Raw genomic sequence first — 21574 nt, forward strand, 5'->3', positions numbered from 1 at the left:
TGTTAAGTTGTATGAGTTCCCTATAAATTTTGGAGATTAGGCCCTTATCAGATATGACATTGGCAAATATGTTTTCCAACACAGTGGGCTTTTATGTTGTTTTGTTGATGGTTTCTTTTGCTGTGCAGAAGCTTTTTATTTTGATGTAGTCCCATTTGTTCATTTTCTCTTTAGTTTCAAGTGCCCTAGGAGCTGTATTAGTGAAGAAATTGCTTCAGCATATGTCTGAGATTTTGTTGCTTTTTCTCCACATCCTCTTCAAGAATTTTTTCCCGTCGTACATTTAAGTCCTTTATCCATCTTGAGTTTATTCTTGCGTATGGTGTATGTTGGTGGTCTAGTTTCATTTTCTTGCATATATCTGTCCAATTTTCCCAACACCATTTAATGAAGAGACTGTCTTGGCTCCATTGTATGTTCTTGCCTCCTCTGTCAAATATTAATTGAGCATATTGGTTCGGGCTGATTTCTGAGCTCTCTATTCTATTCCATTGATCTATATGTCTGTTCTTGTGCCAGTACCAGGCAGTTTTGAGAACAGTGGCTTTGTAATACATCTTGCTATCTGGTATTGAGAGCCCACCTACTTTGTTCTTTCTCAGGATTACTGCAGCTATCGCTTCTCGGCCTTTTGGCTAAGATCAAGTGTAGGATTACTGCAGCTATTCGGGGTCGTTTTTTATTCCAGATGAATTTTTGGAGAGTTCGTTCTAGGTCTGTGAAATATGCCATTGGTATTTTAATGGGAAGTGCGTTGAATTTATAGATTGCTTTGGGTAGTATGGACATTTAATGATGTTGATTCTACCAATCCATGAACATGGTATGTTCTTCCATCTGTTTATGTCTTCCTCTATCTCTTTTTTTCAACGTCTTATAGTTTTCTGAGTAGAGGTCTTTTACCTCTTTAGTTAAGTTTATTCCTAGGTAGCTTAATTCTTTTGGTGCGATGGTAAACGGGATTGTTTTTATAATCTCTCTTTCTGAAAGTTCACTATTGGTGTATAGAAATGCCTCAGATTTTTTGGGGTTAATTTTGTATCCTGCTACATTGCCAAATTCATGTATTAAGTCTAGTAGCTTTTTGATGGAGTCTCTAGGGTTTTGTATGTATAATATCATGTCGTCTGCAAATAAGGACAGTTTTACTTCTTCTTTTCCAATTTGGATGCCTTTTATTTCTTCTTCTTGTCTAATTGCAATGGCTAATACTTCCAGTACTGTGTTGAACAGGAGTGGTGAGAGTGGGCATCCTTGTCTTGTTCCTGTTCTTAGGGGAAATGGTGTTAGTTTTTGTCCATTGAGTATGATGTCGGCTGTGGGCCTGTCATATATGGCTTTTATTATGTTGAGGTATGATCCTTCTACTCCCGCCTTGCTGAGAGTTTTTATCAAAAATGGGTGTTGAGTTTTGTCAAATGCTTTTTCTGCCTCAATTGATATGACCATGTGGTTTTTATCTTTCAATTTTTTTATGTGATGTATCACGTTTATTGATTTGAGGATATTGTACCATCCTTGCATCCCCAGGATAAATCCTACTTGGTCATGGTGTATGAGCTTTCTGATGTACTGCTGGATCTGATTTGCTAAGATTTTGTTGAGGATTTTGGCATCTATGTTCATGAGGGATATTGGCCTGTAATTCTCTTTCATTGTGTTGTCTTTACCTGGTTTTGGTATTAGGGTGATGCTGGCTTCATAGAATGAGGTTGGAAGTGTTCCTTCCTCTTGAATTTTTTGTAGTAGAGATTCCAACTCTTTATATTACTACCTCCTTCAATGATTGGTATGAAATGCCAGCAGATTGTATGAGGTCTTTTTTTTCCTCAATACCATTTTTTGGTGTCAATAACCTCACTTGTGGAATGTCTTCACAGCTTTATATTTTAGACTATCTTGAGAGTGATTGGGATTTAAATGTCACTATTGGTTCCTACATCATCTCATCTTTAATGAGCCCAAGATGCATCTGAGCAAAGATTTTTAGTACCAAATTTCTGTGCAGTAATCCTTCAAGCACTTGAATATAAGTCTTTAATATTTACCCAATTAGCGACTACTGATCTGAATCCTAAACAAGCATCTTTATTGGTTTAAAAATATTGAAAATATTATCTTTTTAAATAAATAAATAAATAAATAAATAAATAAATAAATAAATAAATAAATAAATAAATAGTGATGGGAAAACTGGAAAGCCACATCCAAAAGAATGAAACTGGATTAGTTTGTCCCCATGTACAAAAATTAATTCAAAATGATCAAAGACCTAAATATAAGACCTAAAACAATAAGTTACACAGAAGAAAATATAGGTACCAAACTTAGGGACCTTGGTCTTAGAAAATATTTTATAAACTTTTTTTTTTATTGCTTAAAGTATTACAAAGGGTATTACATATGTATCCATTTTATCCCCCCGCCCTAGACAGTCCCCTAGCCTCCCCTATCACCCAGTGTCTTATGTCCATTGGTTATGCTTATATGCATGCATACAAGTCCTTTAGTTGATCTCTTACCCCCCTACTTCCTGCCCCCCAACCCTCCCTGGCCTTCCCGCTGCAGTTTGACAATCTGTTTGAGGCAGGTCTGCCTCTGTATCTATTATTGTTCAAAAGTTTATAATGGTCTCTATTGTCCATGAATGAGTGAGATCATGTGGTATTTTTCCTTTATTGACTGGCTTATTTCACTTAGCATAATGCTCTCCAGTTCCATCCATGATGTTGCAAATGGTAAGAGTTCCTTCCTTTTTACAGCAGCATAGTATTCCATCGTGTAGATGTACCACAGTTTTCTAATCCATTCATCTACTGATGGGCACTTAGGCTGTTTCCAGGTCTTAGCTTTGGTGAATTGTGCTGCTATGAACATAGGGGTGCATATATCCTTTCTGATTGATGTTTCTGGTTTCTTGGGATATATTCCTAGAAGTGGGATCACAGGGTCAAATGGGAGTTCCATTTTCAGTTTTTTAAGGAAACTCCATACTGTCTTCCATAGTGGCTGCACCAGTCTGCATTCCCACCAGCAGTGCACAAGTGTTCCTTTTTCTCCACATCCTCTCCAGCACTTGTCGTTTGTTGATTTGTTGATGAAAGCCAGTCTGACTGGTGTGAGATGGTACCTCATTGCTGTTTTGATTTGCATCTCTCGGATGATTAGTGACTTTGAGCATGTTTTCATATGTCTCTTGGCTTTCTGAATGTCCTCTTTTGAAAGGTGTCTATTTAGGTCCTTTGCCCATTTTTTGATTGGATTGTTTATCTTCCTTTTGTTAAGTTGTATGAGTTCCCTATAAATTTTGGAGATTAGACCCTTATCAGATATGTCATTGGCAAATATGTTTTCCCACACAGTGGGTTTTCTCGTTGTTTTGTTGATGGTTTCTTTTGCTGTGCAGAAGCTTTTTATTTTGATGTAGTCCCATTTGTTCATTTTTTCTTTAGTTTCAAGTGCCCTAGGAGCTGTATCAGTGAAGAAATTGCTTCGGCATATGTCTGAGATTTTGTTGCCTTTGGATTCTTCTAGAATTTTTATGGTTTCCTGTCGTACATTTAAGTCCTTTATCCATTTTGAGTTTATTTTTGTGTATGGTGTAAGTTGGTGGTCTAGTTTCATTTTCTTGCATATATCTGTCCAATTTTCCCAACACCATTTATTGAAGAGACTATCTTGGCTCTATTGTATGTTCTTGCCTCCTTTGTCAAATATTAATTGAGCATATTGGTTCGGGCCAATTTCTGGGCTCTCTATGCTATTCCATTGATCTATATGCCTATTCTTGTGCCAGTACCAAGCAGTTTTGAGAACAGTGGCTTTGTAATGCAACTTGATATCTGGTATTGAGATCCCACCTACTATGTTCTTTTTCAGGATTGCTGCAGCTATTCGGGGTCTTCTTTTATTCCAGATGAATTTTTGGAAAGTTCGTTCTAGATCTCTGAAGTATGCTGTTGGTATTTTAATGGGAAGTGCGTTGAATTTATAGATTGCTTTGGGTAGTATGGACATTTTAATGATGTTGATTCTACCAATCCATGAACACGGTATGTTCTTCCATCTGTTTATGTCTTCCTCTATGTCTTTTTTCAACGTCCTGTAGTTTTCTGAATAGAGGTCTTTTACCTCTTTCGTTAAGTTTATTCCTAGGTAGCTGAATTTTTTTGGTGCAATGGTAAACGGGATTGTTTTTATAATCTCTCTTTCTGAAAGTTCACTATTGGTGTATAGAAATGCCTAAGATTTTTTGGGGTTAATTTTGTATCCTGCTACATTGCCAAATTCATGTATTAAGTCTTGTAGCTTTTTGATGGAATCTCTAGGGTTTTGTATGTATAATATCATGTCGTCTGCAAATAAGGACAGTTTTACTTCCTCTTTTCCAATTTGGATGCCTTTTATTTCTTCTTCTTGCCGAATTGCGATGGCTAATAGTTCCAGTACTATGTGAACAGGAGTGGTGAGAGGGGGCATCCCTGTCTTGTTCCTGTTCTTAGGGGAAATGGTGTTAGTTTTTGTCCGTTGAGTATGATGTTGGCTGTGGGCCTGTCATATATGGCTTTTATTATGTTGAGGTATGATCCTTCTACTCCCACCTTGCTGAGAGTTTTTATCAAAAATGGGTGTTGAATTTTGTCAAATGCTTTTTCTGCATCAATTGATATGACCATGTGGTTTTTTTCTTTCAATTTGTTTACGTGATGTATCACATTTATTGATTTGCGGATATTGTACCATCCTTGCATCCCTGGGATAAATCCTACTTGGTCATGATGTATGATCTTTCTGATGTACTGCTGGATCCGATTTGCTAAGATTTTGTTGAGGATTTTGGCATCTATGTTCATGAGGGATATTGGCCTGTAATTCTCTTTCATTGTGTTGTCTTTACCTGGTTTTGGTATTAGGGTGATGCTGGCTTCATAGAATGAGCTTGGAAGTGTTCCTTCCTCTTGAATTTTTTGTAGTAGTCTGAGGAGGATAGGTTTTAGTTCTTCCTGGAATGTTTGGTAAAACTCCCCTGTGAAGCCGTCTGGTCCTGGGCTTTTGTTTGATGGAAGCTTTTTGATGACTGCTTCAATTTCTTCCATAGTTATTGGCCTGTTGAGATTTTTAGATTCTTCCTGATTGAGTTTTGGAATGTTGTATTTTTCTAGGAATTTGTCCATTTCCTCCAGGTTGTCTAGTTTGTTGGAGTAGAGCTGTCCATAGTATTTTTTAACAATCATTTGTATTTCTGTGGGGTCTGTTGTTATTTCGCCTCTATCGTTTCTGATTTTATTTATTTGGGTCCTCTCTCTCTGCTTCTTGGTGAGTCTGGCTAGAGGTTTATCAATCTTGTTTATCCTTTCAAAGAACCAGCTCTTGGTTTCATTGATTTTCTGTATTGTTTCTTTGGTCTCTATGTCATTTATTTCTGCTCTAATCTTTATTATCTCCTTCCTTCTGCTCACTCTGGGGTTTTCTTGTTGCTCTCTTTCTAATTCTTTGAGTTGTAGAGTTAGATGATTTACTACCATTTTTTCTTGTTTTTTGAGATAGGCCTGTAGAGCTATAAACTTCCCTCTCAGGACTGCTTTCAATGTGTCCCACAGGTTTTGGATTGTTGTGTTTTCATTGTCATTAGTTTCCAGGATGTTTTTAATTTCTTCTTTGATCTCATTGGTAACCCAATCAATATTTAATAGCATGCTATTCAGCTTCCAGGTGTTTGAGTATTTTGGGTTGTTTTTATTGTAGTTTATTTCTAATATTATGCCATCGTGGTCTGCGAAGACGCTTTTTATGATTTCAATCTTCTTGAATTTGGGGATACTTTGCTTGTGACCCAATATGTGGTCTATTTTTGAAGATGTCCCATGAGCACCTGAGAAGAACGTATATTCTCTGGCTTTGGGGTGAAGTGTTCTGAAGATGTCTATTAAGTCCATCTGATCTAGTGAGTCATTTAGGATTGCTGTATCTTTGCTGGTTGTTTGTCTATAGGACTTATCCAGTGCTGTCAATGGTGTATTAAAGTCCCCTACTATGATTGTATTGTTGTCGATCTCTCCTTTGATATCTTCCAGGAGTTTTTTTTATGAATTTGGGTGCTCCTACATTGGGTGCATATATGTTTACCAGGGTTATATCTTCTTGTTGTATTGATCCCTTTAGTATTATGAAGTGGCCTTCCTTATCTCTTGTTATGGCCTTCACTTTGAGGTCTATTTTGTCCGATATAAGTATTGCTACCCCAGCTTTCTTTTCCTTTCCATTTGCCTGAAAGATATTTTTCCATCCTTTCACTTTCAGTCTGTGTGAGTCCCTTCTAATGAGGTGGGTTTCTTGTAGACAGCAGATGTATGGGTCATGTTTTTTTATCCATTCAGCCACTCGATGTCTTTTGGTTGGAGCATTTAGTCCATTTACGTTTAAAGTTATTATTGAAAGGTACTTGTGTGTAGCCATTTCTTTTTTTGTGTGGCTGTTTTCTTTCTGAGCTTTTTATTTCTTATTTTTATACCAGTCCCTTTAGCATTCCTTGCATTGCTGGCTTGGTGGTGACAAACTCCCTTAGCCTTTTTTTGTCTGTGAAGCTTCTTATTTCCCCTTCAAGTTTTAATGATAGCCTTGCTGGATAGAGTATTCTTGGATTCAGTCCTTTGCTTTGCATAACTTTGTAAATTTCAGTCCATTCTTTTCTGGCCTGATGTGTTTCTGTTGAGAAGTCATTTGACAATCTAATGGGAGATCCCTTGTATGTAACTTTCCGTCTCTCTCTTGCAGCCTGTAAGATTCTCTCTTTGTCCTGAACATTTGCCATGGTGATTATGATGTGTCTTGGTGTGGGTCTTTTAGGGTTCACCTTGTTTGGGACTCTCTGGGCTTGTGTGACTTTTTTCTTCCCCACCTCAGGAAAGTTTTCTGATATTATTTCTTCGAGTAAGTTTTCTAATCCTTGTTCATCCTTCTGTTGTTCTGGTACTCCTATTATTCGTATGTTGTTTCGTTTCATGTTGTCCCAAAGCTCCCTTAGGCTCTCCTCCTGTCTTTTAATTTTTTTCTCCAATTGCAGTACATTTTGGGTGTGTTTTGCTTCCTTGTCTTCTAATTCACTAATTCGGTCCTCCGCTTCTCCTAGTCTACTGTTGATACTTTCAATGGAGTTTTTCATTGCAGCTATATCACTCATCATTTCTTCTTGGGTCTTACTTAGGTTGTTGATTTTTTCATCTGTTTCTTCTAGCTTCTTCCATATGTTATCGATTTTTTCATCTGTTTCTTCTTGCTTCTTGCAGAGGTTGTCGATTTTTTCCTCCATCTGGTTTATGCACTCTAGGATCCTTATTCTGAATTCTTTATCTGTCATGTTGCATGCCTCTGTATTACTTAGCTGCTTTTCTGGAGAGTCCTCCTTCTCTTTCCTTTGGGGGTTTCTTTGTCTACCCATGTTTGATCTCACTGACATATCTAGACGTTGAGTTGTTCATTGTTTGCTCCCTTGGTGGCAGTGACTCCTTGGTCTGTGGTTGCTCTTCAGGCGGTTGCGGTAGCAGCTGCTCTTCAGCTGTCAGCAGCTGCTCTGGTGGGTGCTGTTCACAGCTGTGGTGGCTCTTCTGGCTGGTGGGGCGAGGTTTCACGTACAGCTGCTGTTCCTCAGCAGAGGATGTGGTGCTCAGGAGGTTGCTGTTGCTTGGATCTGCTGCGTTGATTTAAAGGCACAAAATACAACACAACAAGGCACCACGTACCAGGCACTATACACAAATATATTCACGATATTAATAACCCCAATTAAAGGTGACCACCTGAATTAAGAGAATTAGGGGATAAGGAAGAAGGAAGAGAAAAAGATAAAAGAGAAAAAGGAAAAGAAATGTAGGGACCAAAAAAAGGGAGTGCAAAAATGAAATTGGGAAAAAGGAGGGGAGAAAATAAAAGCGAGAAAAGAAAAGAAAAAAAAAAAGAGCGAAAAGAGAGAATGAAGTGGAAGAGGGGAAGAGACTTTTTATATGAGGAGAATACTCCTATAGAACAGCCATTAATCCCAACAAATTCCAGCAACATCTCCCTGGATATGAATGCAAACTAGAAACAACCAATAATGTAACGATGAAAATAGAATGGTGAACACTAATCCCAAAATAAAATAAAGAGAAAATAAAATGGCACTTTAAAAAATGGTAAAATGGTAGCAGTAATAATACTGGTTAAAAATAAGAAGGTAGTAATTAAAAGGGTAAAATCAGGTGATGGAAAAAGAAGAAAAGAAAAAAAAAGAACAGAAAAAAAAAGAAAAAAAATTGGTTTCTTAGTTAAAAAGTGAAAAAAGAAAAAAAAATTGCAGTAGTGAGGGTCCTTCGTTTCTTCTATTCTTCAGTGTGGCTCGCCTTAGACCTTCCAGGTATTCAGGAGAGTGTTGAGTTTCCCTGCGATATACTGTTCCTCTGTGTTGTAAACCACAGTCCTTATGTTAAAGCATGCCGCATTTATTTCCCAGACTGCCTTATTTTGTGTTTAGCAAAGAGTCAGTTTGTGGGTCAGCCTCTGGGTGGCAGTGTTCTGGGGTTGGCCTCTGAGGCTACAGGGCCTCTCTGTCCAGTGGAAGTTCACTGCCCAGAGCTGACTGCGTAATAGTTAGTTACCGGCGCTATGTTGTTGCTGGGATTGAAAATCCCCCTATAGGCCAGACCCTGTTAACTCCCAGGGACTGATCAGGTTATCTTAATCCTTGATCTCGTACAGGGTGGAATCTGGGTGTGGCTGTGCTCCTTGCCTGGGGGCTGGGGGGAGGAGTCTCACTCTCCGGAGAGGGTGGCTGCCCCAGTCCTGGGCTCAGGGGTGTCTCAGCACTCAATTCACTACCACCTCTCCCGGCTCCCCCTCTTTCCCCAGTCTCTCCCCAGATTCCACTCCTCAGCACACTCTCCCTCTCTTCAGCACAGGTGAGTGTCTGTATCCGAAATGTCCCATGAACAGGATTCAGTGAAAACAAACAAACAAATGCCGGCCGCGGAAACAGGGAAGGCTTGGTTTCTGTAAGCTTCTTCTCTTACCGGGACTGCATGGTCAGGTCAGCTCTTCAGGCTGCCCCCTTTAGGCTCAGTCCTCCGTGATCACAGAACCCAGCTCTCAATTTCCCTGGCAGCGCCAGGAATCCCGTGGTTCTCCTTTCCCCGTCAGGGGCTGTGCCTGTCCCAAGGGACGCGGCTGTCTGCCACGCGGTCTCCCTCCGAGTCTCTGGGCTCAGAGGTCTGGCAAACTTTCCTGCCCAAATCCCTGTTTGTTTTTTTTTTTACCTTTCCAGGGGAGTACTGCTCTTCCCGGCTGCAAACCCTCTCACCAGCTGAGCAATTTCGCCAATTCGGTGTGAGTGTTACTAGCTTCAGCTGCTCGCTCCATTTGCTCCGGGACACGACCTGGGACGCATCTGCCTATATCGCTGCCATCTCCTATTTTATAAACTTGACCCCAAAGGCAAGGGAAGTAAAGGCAAAAATAAGTGAACAGGACTATATCAAACTAAAAAACTTCTGCACAGCAAAAGAAACTGACCACAAAACAGAAAAAGCAGCCAACCAGAAGGGAGATGATATTTACAAACAGTAGCTCTGACAAAGATTTAATTTCCAAAATATATAAAAAAAAAACTCATAAAATGCAACACCAAACAAACAACTCAATCAAAAAGTGGACAGAGTCCCCCAAAATACACCTCTCCCAAGAAGTCATGCGAATAGCCAATAGATATATGAAAAGATGTTCACCCTCACCAGCAATTAGGGAAATGCAAATCAAAACTACAATGAGATACCACCTCACACCTGTTAGAGTTACTATGATCAACAAGACAAACAATAGTGTTGGAGAGATTTTGGAAAAAAGGGAACCCTCATTCACTGCTGGTGGGAATGTAGACTGGTACAACCACTGTGGAAAGCAGTCTGGCAATTCCTCAAAAAATTAAGAATGGAGCTATCATACTACCCAGTAAATCCTCTCCTGGATATACCTGAAAAACTCAAAAACACATATTCACAAAGATATATGCACCATATGTTCATTGCAGCATTAAACATGGTGGCCAAGACATGGAAACAATCAAAGTGCCCTGCAATAGAGGGCTGACTAAAGATGTGGTACATATACATAATAGAATACTACTCAGCCATAAGAAGGGATGAAATACTGCTATTTGCAACAACATGGATGGACTTTGAGAACATTATGCTAAGTGAAATAAGTCAGTTAGAAAAAGCTAAGAACAGGGGAGGACAAAATCGCTGCAAAATAGGCAGAAGTGTCCGAGCCTTGTTCTGGAGCAGATAGAATGAGCAGCTGAAATGAATAACACCCACCCTGAATTGGTGAAGAAGACTCAGCTGGTGAGACAATTTGTAGCTGGGAATGGCAGAGGACTCTGGAGAAAGGTAAAATCAAGGATCTGGGCAGGAGAGATCTGCCAGACCTCTGAGCCCAGAAGGTCAGAGGGAAACCGCATGGCACAGAGATGCATCCCTTGGGACAGGCACAGTGTCTGACTGTGGAAAGGTGGTCCATGGGACTGCTGGTGGCAGGGGATTCTAGATAAGTTCACAGTCAAGAAAGACTGAGCCCAGAGGGGGTAGCCGGAAGGGCTGACCAGAAAATACAGTTGCCAGCAGGAGAGGAGCTCGCAGAGGTGCAGTCTTTCCCCTCTCTGTGTCCTGTGCTTTCCTTCACTGAACCTAGTTCATAGGACCTTTAAGATATGGACACTTACCCATGGCTGAGGTGGAGGAGAAGGTGCGAATTTGTGGAGTCTGGGGAGAGGAGAGGGTCCAGAAGTGGCAGTGAGTCTGGTGCTGAGTCATTACCTGAGCCCGGGACCTGGGCAGCCATTTTATCCTGTAGAGGTAGCCCCTCCCTCCAGTCTCCAGGCAACCAATACAGCTACACCCAGAATACACCCTCACCCAGAATACACCCTCACCCAGAATACACCCTCACCCAGAATACACCCTCACCCAGAATACACCCTTAATGGTACCAAGGATTAAAAAAAAATCTGACTAGTCCCTGAGAGTCCACAGGGACTGGCTTAAAGAGAGGCTTTCAGTCCCAGCAACAGGAAACTGAGAAATTGCAAACAGTACAGAAGACTGGGATCTTAAGCCAGCCAAGGAACAACACTCCACTTTTTCATTTTTATTTTATGTTATTATTATTTTGTTATCTCTTTTTGCTTTATTTTCCTTTTTTTCATTTGTTTCTTTATTTTCTATTTCTTTTCACATTTTTTCCATCGTTCTACTTTAAATGTTATCCTATTTTTAATTATTTTTTCTTTAATTTTTTATTATTACTTTTTTTTCTCCTTCTCCACTCATCCTCTTTCTACTTCCTCTATACTGAACTGAGGTCCTCCCCATATTCATCCAATTCTTAACCTTACTTTCTGTATATCAGATTCTGCCCCCACCCTCTTTACTGGCTATTTTGTGTTTGTATGTTTTGGTTTATCTGTTTGTTCTCTGATGTTTTCTTCGTGTGTGTGTGTGTGTGTGTGTGTGTGTGTGTGTATCCTATCTAATAATAGACAGATATGGTAATTAACCATACCTCCGCTACACTTCCCATTGGCTAATCAGGGTGATAAGCAAATTAACTGCCAACCAAGATGGCGGCCAGCAGCCAGGCAGCTGAAGGGAACATGAGGCGTGCTTGCTCCAGTGATGGAGGAAGCCAAGGTTCCCCGCCTGCTGTGGCCCAGCTCTGAGCTCCAGATGCAACAATGTTGCAATTATAGAAGCTAAACAAACCCCAGGTACCTGCTTTCAGCCAGCTGGCCTCAGAGCTGGAGCCCCAACAAAGTTTCAATTACAGAAGGTAAATAAATCCCAGAATATAAAATAAAGAAAAAAAGGAGAGACTGAGAGCTTCAGTTTCAGGCTTGGCCTGCCTGAAAACAGCCCTCAACCCCTCATCCAGGCTGACCAGGCACCCCAGTGGGGACCCCCATCCTGAAGGGGGTGCAGGCAGCCTGAAAACAGCCATCAGCCCCTCACCCAGGCTGGCCAGGCACCCCAGCGGGACCCCCACCCTGATCCAGGACACCCTTCAGGGCAAACCAGCTGGCCCCCACCCGTGCACCAGGCCTCTATCCTATATAGTAAAAGGGTAATATGCAAACTGACCCTAGCAGCAGAAAGACTGGGAATGACTGGTCACTATGACACACACTGACCACCAGGGGGCAGACGCTCAATGCAGGAGCTGCCCTCTGGTGGTCAGTGAGCTCCCACATGGGGGAGCTCTGCTCAGCCACAAGTCAGGCTGATGGCTGCCAGCACAGCAGTGGTGGCGGAAGCCTCTCCTGCCTCCTCAGCAGCGCTAAGGATGTCAGACTGCAGCTTAGGCCGGCTCCCCGCTGGCAAGTGGACATCCCCTGAGGGCTGCCGGGCTGCCAGAGGGATGTCTGATTGCCAGTTTAGGCCCAATCCCCTGGGGACCGGGCCTCAGCCAGCAGATGGTCATCCCCCTAGGGGTCCCAGGCTGTGAGAGGGCACAGGCCGGGTTGAGGGCACTGGGCCTCTAATATATATGTATATATATATATATATATATATATATATATATATATATTCATTTTTCTTCCCTTTTTTTCCTTTTTCTTTTCTCTCCTATCTTTTTTTTCTCTCTTTGATATCATTTGAGCTCTCTCCCCTAATTCTCTTTTCTCTGGTGGTCACTTATATTGGGGTTACTGGTGTCGTGAATACATTTGTGTTTTGTTCCCTTTGTAATGTGTCTTGTCAAGGAGAATTTTATCCTGTCTGGCCAATGTGCTAGAGAGCAAGCCACATAACTAGACACCTGGAAAGGAACTCCATCTACGAACAGGTCAATAACATCCCAGACCCAACTACAGAGGCAGGAAGAAGGCAGCAGTGAAGGAGAGAGCATGAGTGAGTAAGGGAGCAAAAGAGGAGTGTGTGGTCGTGTGGGGTGTGTGTGTGGGTGTGTGAGTGAGACAGCTAGATCACGCAGGACCTTTGGGGGGAGACTAACCGGGCTAGCCTAACTAGGCAGCCTCTGCTACCATTGCAAACAGGACCAGGAGGCCAGCTCTTCTTCAGAGGCCTTGCCTTTTCAAAGGGGAGAGCTGCTGTAACTGAGAGCCCAGCCTCACCTCCACCCAGGGTGCCCTCAGGTAACACCTGGGACTCTACAGACACCCCTGCCAGGGACCTGCTACCCCGGCTGTGGTCCTACAGTCACTAAGTCTCCAGCCACCCTGGGCACAGGCTCCTGTGAATTCCAAAGCATGCTCCTTTCTAACCGGCCCAACACTTTAGCTCAGGGCACTGCAACCACATGAGCAGCATTCCACCCCAGGCCGAAGAGCAGCAGCCTCACGTGGCCTGCCCCTGTCCAAGGAGCAGCAGCTGTGTCAGTGGCCAGGTCCCCGTCCAAGTAGTAGCAACCACGTGAGAAGCCTGCCCCCATCCAAGGAGCAGCAGCCGCACAAGCACCCTGGCCATGACTGAGGAGTGGCAGCCTCGTGCAGTCTGCCCCCATCCGAAGAGCAGCAGCCATACGAGTAGCCTGCCCTTATCTGAGGACCAGCAGCTGTGTGAGCAGCTTGCCCCTGGCCGAGGAGCAGCAGCTCTGTGAGCAGCCTGCCCCTATTTGAGGAGCAGCAGCCACCTGAGCAGCCCGACCTGGTCCGAGGAGGAGCAGCTGCACACAACAAGCCTTGATCCAAGGAGCAGCGGCCACGTGAGCAGTCCACCCTGTCCGAGGAGCAGCAGCCACATGAACAGACTGCCCCATCTGAGGAGCAGCAGCCTTGTGATCAGCCCACTCCTATCTGAGGAGCAGCAGTTGTGCAAGAAGCCTACCCCCACCAGCCAGAGGAGCCACCACTGCTGCGAACAGCACCCATCAGAGGAGCCACTGCTAACTGAGGAGCAGCCACTGCCATGACCACCCAAGGAGCAAACATAGCCCAAGGAGCCACTGTCACTCAAGGAGCACCCCGGCATGACTCAACATCTAGATCCCTCAGTGAGATAAAAAATGGGTAGACAAAGACACCCCCAAAGAAAAGGAGGAATCGTGAGAAAGGCAGCTACGTGAAACAGAGGCATTCAGTATGTTAGAAAAAGAATCCAGAATAAGGGTCATATAGTTCATAAAGTGGGTGGATGAAAAAAATCAATCAACAACTTATGTAAGAATCAAGAAGAAATGAAGAGTGATATAGCTGCAATAAAAAACATAATGGAAAGTTTCAAAAGTAGACTAGGAGAAGTGGAGGACCAAATTAGCGAATTAGAAGACAGGGAAGCAAAACACACCCAAACTGAACTGCAATTGGAGAAAAAAATTAAAAACAGGAGGAGAATCTAAGGGAGCTATGGGACAACATGAACCAAACAACATACGAATAATAGGGGTGCCAGAACAACAGGAAGAGAAACAAGGGTTAGAAAGCCTATTGAAGAAATAGTCAGAAAACTTCCCTGAGGTGGGGAAGAAAAAAGTCACACAAGCACAGAGAGTCCCAAACAAGGTGAACCTGAAAAGACCCACACCAAGACACATCATAATTATGATGGAAATGTTCAAGACAAAGAGAGAATCTTAAAGGCAGCAAGAGAGAGACAGAAAGTTACATACAAGGGATCTCCCATTTCAGTGGTTCTCAACCTTCTGGCCCTTTAAATACAGTTCCTCATGTTGTGACCCAACCATAAAATTATTTTCGTTGCTACTTCATAACTGTAATGTTGCTACTGTTATGAATCATAATGTAAATATCTGATATGCAGGATGGTCTTAGGCGACCCCTGTGAAAGGGTCGTTCGACCCCCAAAGAGGTCGCGACCCACAGGTTGAGAACCGCTGCATTAGAATATCAAATGATTTCTCAACAGAAACAAATCAGGCCAGAAAAGAATGGAAGGAAATTTACAAAGTGATGCAAAGAAAGGGACAGAAACAAAGAATACTCTATCCAGCAAGGATATCATTCAAAATTGAAGGGGAAATAAGGAGCTTCACAGACAAAAAAAAAAGCCTAAGGGTGTTTATCACTACCAAGCCAGCAAAGCAAGAAATGCTAAAGGGACTGTTGTAAAAAGAAGAAATAAAAAGGGAAGAAGGAACACAGGCCAAAAAATAAAATGGCTACAAACAGGTACCTATAAATAATAACTTTAAACGTAAATGAACTAAATGCTCCAATCAAAAGACATTGAGTGGCTGAATGAATAAAAAAACATGACCCATATATATGCTGTCTACAAGAGACCCACCTCAGAACAAGTGTCTCACACAGACTGAAAGTGAAGGGATGGAAAAATATCCAGGCAAACAGAAATGGGGAAAAAAAAAAGCCAGGCTAACGAAGAAGCAGAGAGTGAAGACCCAAATAAACAAAATCAGAAATGAAACAGGCGAAATAACAGCAGACCCCAGAAACACAAAGAATTGTTAAAAAAATACTATGAACATCTCTATTCCAACAAACTAGAAAACATGGAGGAAATGGACATATTCTTAGAAAAATACAACCTTCCAAAACTCAATCAGGAAGAATAAAAAACCTACTAATGAAATTGAAGCAGTCATTAAGAAGCTTCCTGCAAACAAAAGGCCAGGGCCAGACGGCTTCACAGGGGAGATATATCAAACATTCAAGGAAGAACTAAAATTTATCCTCTTCAGACTACTCCAAAAAATTCAAGAAGAAGGAATACTTCCAAGCTCATTCTATGAAGCCAGCATCACCCTAATACCAAAACCAGGTAAAGACAACACAATGAAAGAGAATTACAGGCCAATATCCCTCATGAACATAGATGCCAAAATCCTCAACAAAATCCTAGCAAATCGGATCCAGCAGTACATCAGAAAGATCATACACCATGACCAAGTAGGATTTACCCTGGGGATGCAAGGATGGTACCATATCCACAAATCAATAAATGTGATACATCACATAGACAAATTGAGAGATAAAAACCACATAGTCATATCAATTGACGCAGAAAAAAAGCATTTGACAAAATCCAACACCATTTTTGATAAAAACTCTCAGCAAGGTGGGAATAGAAGGATCATACCTCACATAATAAAAGACATGTATGACAAGCCCACAGCCAGCATCATACTCAATAGGCAAAAACTAAAATCATTTTCCCTAAAAACAGGAACAAGACAAGGATGCCTACTCTCACCACTCCTGTTTAACATAGTACTGGAAGTACTAGCCATTGCGATTAGACAAGAAGAAGAAATAAAAGGCATCCAAATTGGAAAAGAAGAAGGAAAACTGTCCTTATTTGCAGATGACATGATACTATACATAGAAAACCCTAAAGACTCCATCAAAAAACTATTAGACTTAATAAATGAATTCGGCAATGTAGCAGGATACAAAATTAACACCAATAAATCTATGGCATTTCTATACACCAATAATGAACTTACAGAAAGAGAGACAACAAAGCAATTCCATTTACCATTGTACCAAAGAAATTAAGATACCTAGGAATAAACTTGACTAAGGAGATAAAAGACCTATATGTGGAAAACTACAGGACATGGAAAAAGGAGATAGAGGAAGACATAAACAGATGGAAGACCATACCGCCTTCATGGATTGGTAGAATCAACATCATTAAGATGTCCATACTACCCAAAGCAATCTATAGATTCAATGCAAGCCCCATTAAAATACCAAATGGCATATTTCACAGATCTAGAACAAACTCCAAAAATTCATCTGCAGCAATCCTAAGAAAGAAGAACAAAGTAGGTGAGATCTCAATACTAGATATCAAGCTGTATTACAAAGTCAGTGTTCTCAAAACAGCCTTGTACTGGCACAAGAACAGACATATAGATCAATGGAATAGAATGGAGAACCCAGAAACTGACCCAAACCACTATGCTCAATTAATATTTGACAAAGGAGGCATTAACATACAATGGAATCAAGACAGCCTCTTCAATAAATGGTGTTGGGAAAATTAGACAGATACATGCAAAAAAAAAATAAAAACCCCAAAAACTAGACCACCAACATACACTATACACACAAAAAAACCTCAAAATGGATAAAGGACTTAAACATAAGATGAAAAACCATAAAAATACTAGAGGAATCCATAGGTAGCGAAATCGCAGACATATACCGAAGCCATTTCTTCACTGATGCTGCTCCTAGGGCAATGGAAACTAAATGGGACTACATCAAAATAAAAAGCTTTTGCACAGCAAAGGAAACCATCAACAAAACAACAAGAAAGCCCACTGCATGGGAGAACATATTTGCAAATGTCATCACTGAAAAGGGTTTAATCTCCAACATTTAGTGGGAACTTATACAACTTAACAAAAGGAAAATGAACAACCCAATCAAAAAATGGGCAATGGACCTAAATAGATACTTTTCAAAAGAAGACAGAAGAAAGGCCAAGAGATATATGAAAACATGCTCAAAGTCACTAATCATCCGAGAGTTGCAAATCAAAACAATGAGGTACCATCTCTCACCTGTCAGAATGGCTATCATCAAAAAATCAACAAACAACAAGTGTTGGATAGGATGTGGAGAAAAAGGAACCCTTGTGCACTGTTGGTGGGAATGCAGACTGGTGTAGCCACTGTGGAGAACAGTGTGGGTTTTCCCCCAAAAAACTAAAAAAGGAACTCCCATTTGACCCAGTGATCCCACTTCTAGGAATATATCCCAAGAAACTAGAAACATCAATTAGAAAGGATATATGCTCCCCTATGTTCATAGCAGCACAATTCACCATAGTTAAGATTTGGAAACAGCCTAAGTGCCCATCAGTAGATGAGTGGAATAAAAAACTGTTTGTCATCTACACAATGGAATACTAGGCTGCAATAAAAAAGAAGGAGTTCTTATCATTTGCAACAGCATGGATGGAACTGAAGAGCATTATGCTAAGTGAAATAAGCCAGTCAGAGAAAGATAAATATCACATGATTTCACTCATTTATGGAATATAATGAACAACATAAACTGATGAACAAAAATAGATCTAGAGACAGAGAAGCATCGATCAGAGCATCAAACCTCAGAGGGAAAGGTAGGGGAGGGTGGGGGTAAAAGGGAGAGATCAACCAAAGGACTTATATGCTAGCATATAGGCCTAACCAATGGACACAGACAACGGAGGGTTGGGGGGGGGGTAAGGGCATGAGTGCGGTGGAGGGGGGGTAATGTGGGGATAAGGACACATATGTAATAACTTAATCAATAAAAAACATGAAGAAAAAAATCTCGGGTGTTAACAATTTTGAAGCTGTCTTCAATTTGAGTTCAAAATAAAAGACTTTTTCTTTGTCAAAAAAAAGATAGAGGAAGACAAACAGATGGAAGAACATACCATGTTCATGGATGGGTAGAATAAACATCATCAATATGTCCATACCATCCAAAGAAATCTACATATTCAATTCACTCCCCCATTAAAATACCAAACGGCATATTTCACAGACCTAGAATGAACTTTCCAAAAATTCATCTGGAATAAAAAAGACCCTGAATAGATGCAGTAATCCTGAGAAAGAAGAACAAAGTAGGTGAGATCTTAATACTAGATATCAAGATGTATTACAAAGCCACTGTTCTCAAAACAGCCTGGTACTGGCACAAGAACAGACATATAGGTCGATGGAGTAGAATAGAGAACCCAGAAATTGACCCGAACCACTATGCTCAATTAATATTTGACAAAGGAGGCATTAACATACAATGGAGTCAAGACAGCCTCTTCAATAAATGTCGTTGGGAAAATTGGACAGATACATGCAAAAAAATTAAACTAGACCACCAACTTACACCATACACAAAAATAAACTCAAAATGGATAAAGGACTTAAACATAAGATGGGAAACCATAAAAATACTAGAGGAATGCTGGAGTCCAACCCCAGCGGGTCCAGGGGTCCCCAAAGGTGTGGACGGAGTTGGCGAAGAAGGAATGACACGGAGACAGCGTTCAGTTGATCAGCAGCCTTGCCAGGATCTCTAGCCACAATCTCCAGCCAAGTTCTGTGTCCATGTCCTCTTGCTAGGTTCTCCAGCTAGGTTCTCCAGGTTCTCCAGCCAGGTTCTGTTGCCAGGTTCTAGTCAGGTTCTCTTGCCATGTTCTATAGTCAGGTTCAGTCCAGGATCTATTGCCATGTTCTCTCCAGCAAAGTTCTTCTGTCTCCAGGCTCCGTGTAGGTTCTGTCTTCTGAATTCTGTCTCATGAGTTCTGTGTTCTAAGTTCTGAGTAGGTTCTGTGTTCTGAATTCTCTCTTCTGAATTCTGTCTGTTTTTGTCTTGTTGCATCTGTATTTATACCAGTTGATTCCAATTCTATCAATCTCTATTCCAAAGGTTAGGGCGTTTCTTATCTCCATTCCAGGGAGTAAAGTTTATGTAGCTTAAGCATGATTGTTCATAGTTAAAATGATTAATTACCCGCCTGGCACTTAGTTAAGAGGTTTTATTCCCTCCCTAACTTCAGGGGAAAATCCCTACCTGGGGATTCAACCTTTCTCGGAGAGGTGACCTTGGTTAAAACACAGCGCCAAGAAGGTGAGCAAACATATTAAGAACCATATGCTATATATGCCAGGTCCCTTGAAACAGCAAGGATGGGCCGGCTCCCGGCAAATTCCCCATTTTTTATTTTTTAAAAGCAAGCATTTAAAAAGAAAAACCTCAAATGCTCTCTTATATCCATTTTAAGAGTAGGATTGGCGCTTTCCGCTATTACCTGAGTCCTGATCTATCATCCCAGGGAGAGCTTGCCAATCCTGCACTTTCCCAGGGTAGAAAGGCTGTAGTGGGGTTAAGGATAAGGCTCCTTGGGCCTACCTTCTCCCATGCCATTACATTTACCTTTTCTCCCTCAGAAAAGCATGGACATACTTCTTGTATACAACGTTCTGTCTGACTGGGAGTAACCTTAATTCCTCTGCTAGCAAGCACATATGTTAAAAGATCAATACAGAGTCTTTTTTCTTTAGACTCAGTATGGCACATCTTCTCAATCTAAGGATCAATACAGAGTCTTCTTTCTTTGGACTCAGTATGGCACATCTTCTCAATCTAAGTTCTGTACTATCCACCTTCTTACCCTACTTATCCTCTATAGGGGTTCTGTAGCACCCTGGTGGAGTCCTATCCGTCCCGAGTGTGGAGGTTCTCAATGGGGGGGGGGCTTACCTAGGGGAATCCTGTTCCAGGGGTTCCCAAAGGTGTGGACGGAGTCGGCGAAGACTATCCACCCTCTTCCTACGGTGGAGTCCTATCCGTCCCGAGTGCGGGGCGCTTACCTAGGGGTCCCTGTTCGGGCGCCAGATGCCAGAGTCCAACCCCAGCGGGTCCAGGGGTCCCCAAAGGTGTGGACGGAGTCGGCGAAGAAGGAATGACACGGAGACAGCGTTCAGTTGATCAGCAGCCTTGCCAGGATCTCTAGCCACAATCTCCAGCCAAGTTCTGTGTCCATGTCCTCTTGCTAGGTTCTCCAGCTAGGTTCTCCAGGTTCTCCAGCCAGGTTCTGTTGCCAGGTTCTAGTCAGGTTCTCTTGCCATGTTCTATAGTCAGGTTCAGTCCAGGATCTATTGCCATGTTCTCTCCAGCAAAGTTCTTCTGTCTCCAGGCTCCGTGTAGGTTCTGTCTTCTGAATTCTGTCTCATGAGTTCTGTGTTCTAAGTTCTGAGTAGGTTCTGTGTTCTGAATTCTCTCTTCTGAATTCTGTCTGTTGTTGTCTTGTTGCATCTGTATTTATACCAGTTGATTCCAATTCTATCAATCTCTATTCCAAAGGTTAGGGCGTTTCTTATCTCCATTCCAGGGAGTAAAGTTTATGTAGCTTAAGCATGATTGTTCATAGTTAAAATGATTAATTACCCGCCTGGCACTTAGTTAAGAGGTTTTATTCCCTCCCTAACTTCAGGGGAAAATCCCTACCTGGGGATTCAACCTTTCTCGGAGAGGTGACCTTGGTTAAAACACAGCGCCAAGAAGGTGAGCAAACATATTAAGAACCATATGCTATATATGCCAGGTCCCTTGAAACAGCAAGGATGGACCGGCTCCCGGCAGAGGAAGCCACAGGCAGCAAAATCTCAGACATATGCTGAAGCAATTTCTTCACTGATACATCTCTGAGGGTAATGGAAACTAAAGAGAAAATCAACAAATGGGACTACATCAAAATAAAAAGCTTCTGCACAGCAAAAGAAACCATCAACAAAACAACAAGAAAGCCCACTGCATGGGAGAACATATTTGCCAATGTTATCACTGATAAGGGTTTAATCTCCAACATTTAGAGGGAACTCATACAACTTAACAAAAGGAAGATAAACAATCCAATCAAAAAATGAGCAAAGGACCTAAATAGACACTTTTCAAAAGAGGACATTCAGAGAGCCAAGAGACATATGAAAACATGCTCAAAGTCACTAATCATCACAGAGATGCAAATCAAAACAACAATGAGGTATCATCTCACACCTGTCAGAATGGCTATCATTAACAAATCAACAAACGACAAATGCTGGT

The 21574-nt window shown here is 41.6% G+C and overlaps 1 pseudogene; it reads left to right on the plus strand.

Annotated features, from left to right (window-relative positions):
* The first annotated feature begins 615 nt into the window (after positions 1–615).
* On the plus strand, positions 616–755 carry LOC132225482 (U2 spliceosomal RNA; annotated as a pseudogene).
* Positions 756–21574: the final 20819 nt, after the last annotated feature.

The sequence above is a fragment of the Myotis daubentonii genome, chromosome X (assembly GCF_963259705.1).
Source record: "Myotis daubentonii chromosome X, mMyoDau2.1, whole genome shotgun sequence".
Taxonomy (NCBI): domain Eukaryota; kingdom Metazoa; phylum Chordata; class Mammalia; order Chiroptera; family Vespertilionidae; genus Myotis; species Myotis daubentonii.